At 47.5% G+C, this 6,034-nt stretch overlaps 1 protein-coding gene across 5 annotated transcripts in view; it reads right to left on the minus strand.

The window, feature by feature from the left end:
* psen2 (presenilin 2) overlaps positions 1–4,747 on the minus strand; it is a 33,092-nt gene extending 28,345 nt beyond the window's left edge. For all 5 annotated transcript variants that reach the window (XM_052024513.1, XM_052024510.1, XM_052024509.1 and 2 more), the window contains exon 1: positions 4,520–4,747. The gene's annotated coding sequence lies outside the window, so the exon portion shown is untranslated. The remainder of the gene's footprint in view (positions 1–4,519) is intronic.
* Positions 4,748–6,034: the final 1,287 nt, after the last annotated feature.

The following is a 6,034-nucleotide window of genomic DNA, read 5'->3' on the forward strand; positions in this document are numbered from 1 at the left end:
GATGTGGTTAAACTAGAAAGAGCACAGAGAAGATTTACGAGGAGGTCGCCAGGACTGGAGGGCCTGAGTTATAGGGAGAGGTTGGCCAGGCTGGGTCTTTATTTCTTGGAACGTAGAAGAATGAGGGGAAACCTTATAGAAGTGTTGAAAATTATGAGAGGCATCGATAAGGTGGATGGTAACAGTCATTTGCCCAGGGTAGGGGAGTCCAAAACTAGAGGGCATAGATCTAGGGCGAAGGGGAAAGATTTAAGAGGCCTGAGGGGCAACCTTTTCACACAGAGGATGGTGAGTTTCTGGAACGAGCTGCCAGAGGAAGTGGTTGAGGCAGGTACAACAGTATCATTTAAGCAGCACTTGGATAGGTACATGGAGGGGAGGGGTTTAGAGGGATATGGGCCGAACACAGGAAATTGGGACTAGCTAGGTGGGCACCGTGGTTGGCATGGACTGGTTGGGCCGAAGGGTCTGTATCCATGCTGTATTGCCCTATGACTCTACGAGGGAAAAACAGTAACAGAATGCAGAATATAGTGTTACAGCTACAGAGAAAGTGCAGTGCAGGCCAACAATAAGGTACAAGGGCCATGATGAGGTAGATTGTGAGGTCAAAAGTCCATCTTATCATGCAAGAGGTCCATTCAATAGTCTTATAACAGCGGGATAGAAGCTGTCCTTGAGCCTGGTGGTACGTGCTTTCAGGCTTTTGTATCTTCTGCCCGATGGGAGAGGAGAAGAGAGAATGTCCGGGGGTGGGTGGGGTCTTTGATTATGCCGGCTGCTTCACCGAGGCAGTAGGAAGTGTAGACAGAATCCATGGAGGGGAGGCCGGTTTCCGTGATGTGCTGAGCTGTGTTCACAACTCTCTGCAGTTTCTTGCAGTCACAGCAGAGCAGTTGCCGTACCAAGCCGTGATACATCCAGATAGGAACACCTCCTGGAGTCATCATCTCCCTTTCAAAATCTTTCTTAATCAGAGACTAGGAAATGTGCTTCTGATTATCACTCAGTATCCTCCCTCTGCTGTTGAATCAGTATTCCTTCCATAATTTGGATGCAGCACCTCTACAATGCAGGACTTTTAACACCAGATGAGCAACATCATCAGTGCCCTTGCTGACTGAGTCTCAAAGAACATAGCTACCAGACTGGCTTGCAACAGGAGGGAAATTAAACAGCACACGACAAATTCCTCATCCTCGCCAATCAGACCCATGACTTCATGGTAGAAGTCACCACTGCATGGTCTTTGTGCAAAAGAACCAGGTTCACAATGAAAACACAGTCACAACATGACACAATGGCATGAATGTTGTGCTAAAGGAGATCGTTTCGGAATAGATCTGGCAGCTGAAGGGAGGCATGCAGTACCTCAGCAGCAGATCATGTTCCATTACATCTCACGGCACCAGGCGTATCTGTAAAATAAGGTGCCAACCCAAAGTTACGAGACAGGATCAGAGCTGAGCAACCTCACAACTTATGGATCAGATCAAAGTTCAGCAGTCTTTCCATTTCTTGTTGGACAAGCAAATAACTAATGAGAGGAAGCTTTACAAATTTCCCCATCTTGAATTATGGTGGAGTCCAGGAACCAAGTCGGGAAAAAAAAAGATCCTAACACTTGCAACCATCTTCAAGCAGAATTGCCATGGGGGTGACCCAAATTTCACAGAAGCCAGTCTTCACCATGAAGATATCACGAAGCAGCTGAGTGTACAGGATACACCACACACCGAACAACATCCTGCCTGCTGTACTGTCAAACTTCTCTAAACCAGCAGCAATGATTTTCTTCTTCTTGTTCTTGAACTTAATTCAGCAAATGATTTTGCTGCTTCACCCCGTCAGTTTGCTCTTATTGATTGGCCACTTCTATCTGACAATGTGCAGAATTGCCCAGATATTTCCAATCACAAACAGCAGGACAACTTCAATCCCAACAAATACCACCCAAACAGTCTCTTCTCAATCAGCAGCAGAGTAATGGAAAGAGTCATGAACTATGCTATTCTGTGTGAGCTCATCCAAGATCATTCAGCTCCACACCATGTCACTGCCTTGGTCCAAGTTGAATTCCAGAGGTGAAGTAAGAGACGCTCCCTTAGGCTGAGGCAACAATTGACCCAGTGTGGTATCAGAAGCCCTGGCAAAACTGAAGTCAAAAAGAATAAGCCAAATTTTGCCAACTAGGGTTACAACTCACACAAAAGAAGATGGTCGTAGTTGTTGGAAGTCAATTTGCTCAGCTCTCAGATATCACTGAAAAAGTTCCTCAGGACTAATGCCCTAAGCCCCTGCACCTGAAGCTGCTTCAATGATCTTCATTTGAGGAGGTTTGCTGACGACTGACGTTTCTTTCACAATGTCCATATCTCCAATGCAGCAAGTCCAAGACAGCATGCACGCTTGAGTTAATGATCACCTCCACCAAGAGAGAGCCTAAATACTGACCCTAAACAACTTACCATTTGCAAACCCTATAACCTATGCTCTGATGATTACCAGTCAGCAGTAACTTAGCTGATCTTGCTGCAAGAGGCTGGGTATCCTGTGATGAGTACATTTCCCAACCCCAGAGAGCTCTTCCACCACTGATAAAATCAGCCATGATCCTATTGAATGGCAGAGCAAGTTCAACAGGCCAGTTGGCCTACTCCTGCTCCTATTTCTTGTTCTTCAGACTCAAGTCAGGAGTGTGATGGAATACTTTTGATGTACGATGGAATAGTGGAGATTCGACGGTAAAGAAACTCAACACCGTCCAGGACAAAGCAGCTTGCTTGATTGACACCTCTTCTACAAGCATTCACCATCTGCGTACCGAACCCACAGGGTACAGAATCTACAAGAGACACACTGCGCCAACTTGGCAAGGCTTCTTCAACCAGCATTCCCAAATGTGTGACTTCTATTACTTAAAATCACAAGGGCAAACACCACTAGCTCTGAAGGTCCCATCCAATTAATAAACCCTGCTAACTGGGAAATATGATCCTATTCCTGAAACTTCCTGTAAAAGAGCATTGAGGAAAACCTTCACCACGTGGATTGTTACAGTTCAGGAAAGTGGCTTGCAATAACACTTTCACAATGGCAAGTGGAGACACTCACATTCCATGTGTCAATAAGGAAAAGAATAAATAAATGACTGTGAGGAGCAAGTTTTAATAATCTAAGCCAGCTAGCGCAGGACGCTGGATGAACAGGATGTGGTACGAGTTTGGACGAAGGAGAGTTTTGGAGGATCTCCAGTTTATTGGGCATAGGAGAGGGGCGAGCCAGAGGGCATTAGGATAGTCAAGGCCAAAGAAGGGCAAGGATGAAGGTTTCAGCATGAACGGGCTGAAGCAGGGATAGTAACACACAAGATGCTGGAGGAACTCACCGGGTCAGGCAGTAACTGTGGAAGGAAATGGACAGTCAATGTTTCGGGTCGAGACCCTTCACCTGGACTCAAGTCTTGACCTAAAATGTCAACTGTCCAAAGCAATAACTCCAAATGTTAACTGTCCATTTCCTTCCGCAGATGCTGCCTGACCTGCTGAGTTCCTCTAGCATCTTGTGTGTAGCTCCAGATTCCAGCATCTTGTGTCTCCATGAAGCAGGGAAAGAGTGAGGTGATGTTACAGGAGTACATATGGGTAACCTTCATGACTGAATAGCTAAAAGGGTCCAAATCATGTTAGAATCAGAGAATCGTGCACTTGTTTAGAATCAGAGAATCATACAGAGGCAGGGACCATTCGACCCGCTCTAGCTGTGCCAGCTCTTCAAAAGGACCATCCAATTAGTTCCACTCACCCTCCCTTATCCCATAATCCTGCAAGATCTCAAATTATGCAACTCCATTTTCCAAAAACTATTGATGAATCTGGTTCCACCACTTGTCCTGACTTTGCATTCCGTCCAGAATCATAAGGGCTTGTGGGTTGGGGAGGAGTTGGGGAGTGAGTGGGGGGTAGGTGGGGGGGGGGTGTTGGGGGGGGGGGGTTGGTGGGGGGGGGGGGCAGGGACTTTACTTAAAGCGGCCTAAGGGCAGGCAATCCCAGCCGGCTGTGTTCCCAAGGGGAAGTGAGAAAACTTCCTCACACAACTCGCCAGTGGGCTCAAAGTAAGGGGAAGTGCAAGGCAAATCTTTACATTTCCCTGCGATTTTTCTTCCGGATTCTTTTGGTCTCGAAAACGGAGTGGGATAAAATACTTGAAATCTTGCAGGGCTTTGGTAAGAGTGGGACCAGTTGCCCTGGAGCCTTAACCTCCGAGTCCCACCCACCCAATCAATCAATCCATGACTCGCGTGTGTGCTGCGCCCCGGAGAGTTACATTTAAGTGAACCCTCCTCAGCCCCGGCTGACGGCCGGTTCTCTTGTCGTCTGCCCGGCCGGAGCCCACAGAAGGCTCGCCCTGGACCGGCTCCCTTCGCCCTGCAAATCACACCGGGCAGAGAGGCCCGCAGTGCTTTGCATTGCATTCCCTCCCGGCCCGGCCCGGCCCAACCCTTCCCTTCTCTACTTGCCTGGAAGAAGAAGTGTGTGGCGGGGAAAGCCCAAAGCAAGGTCGGTGCTTTGATGTCGCTAAATATCTACCAGCGGGAGGGGCATTCCGCCGGCAGGAAGAATGCAAGAGGGAGGAGGCGACGACGGCAGTTCAGCAGCTCGGATCAAAACACAGAGAGCAAGGGCTTTCCCACAAGCCCCACGTCTCATGAGAAGCGTCGCTCCCCTGCACGGCGCTTGGCAGCGAGGGCTGCGTCTGGCAGGGTGACTGCCCCCTCGCTTGGCTGCACCGTGCAACTGTAGGCAGCGCACTGCAGCCGTCGGTTTAACGCCCTCAACTCTGACCGAAGCATCTTGAAATTTATCCATTTAAAAACACCCTCAAGAGATTAACTTAAATCTTATAAGAAAAATCTGGAAAAAGTTGTAAGGATCCCAATTAACTTTTTTTTCCCCCCAGAGTGAATTCAATTCCAAAACCAGATTTGCATTAAAAAAAAGCTGCTGGAGGAACTCAGCGGGTCGGGCAGCGGCTGTGGAGGGGAAATGGACGATTTCCTCCAGCAGTTTTGTTTTGCTCGGGATTCCAGCATCTGCAGTCTCCCGTGTTTGCATTACGTTCCGCAGACTGAGGTCAAATCTAAACTCTTGCATCCAACTCGGTACACTTGAAATGTCGGCACAATTCGATGCAGGGTTCAGGGAAGCCGATTTAATTTCCACAAATATACAAGGAAACTTTGTTTTTGTGATATTGGTTGTGGGGTAAATATTGTTCATTGTGTTGAGAAGCAAATGTTATTCAGTTCATGAGATATAACTCCCCCGCTCCTCTTCAAAATAAAGGCAATGGGATATTTTATTCCACCTGAGATAGCAGGTCAGGTCTCTGCATCGCATCTGACCCAACATAGAACATAGAACAGTACAGCACAATACAGGCCCATAGGCCCACAATGTTGTGCTGACCTTTAAACCTCACCTAAGACTATCTAACCCCTTCCTCCCACATATCCCTCTATTTTAAACTCCTCCATATGCTTATCTAGTAATCTCTTGAACTTGACCAATGTACCTGCCTCCACCACCGCCCCAGGCAGCATATTCCATGCACCAAAACCTTCCTTTGATATCTCCCTTGAACTTCCCACCCATTACTTTAAAGCCGTGCCCTCTTGTATTGAGCATTGGTGCCCTGGGAAAGAGGCGCTGGCTGTCCACTCTATCTATTCCTCTTAATACTTTGTACAGCTCTATCATGTCTCCCCTCATCCTCCTTCTCTCCAAAGAGTAAAGCCGTAGGTCCCTTAGTCTCTCCTCATTAATGCATAGTCTCTAAACCAGGCAGCATCCTGGTAAATCTCCTCTGCACCCTTTCTGACGCTTCCACATCCTTCCTATAATGAGGTGACCAGAACTGGATACAGTAATCTAAGTGTGGTCTAACCAGAGTTTTATAGAGCTGCATCATTATCTCACGACTCTTAAACTCGATCCCACGATTTATGAAAGCTAACACCCCATAAGCTTCCTTA

This window comes from Pristis pectinata, chromosome 10 (assembly GCF_009764475.1).
Source record: "Pristis pectinata isolate sPriPec2 chromosome 10, sPriPec2.1.pri, whole genome shotgun sequence".
Classification (NCBI taxonomy): domain Eukaryota; kingdom Metazoa; phylum Chordata; class Chondrichthyes; order Rhinopristiformes; family Pristidae; genus Pristis; species Pristis pectinata.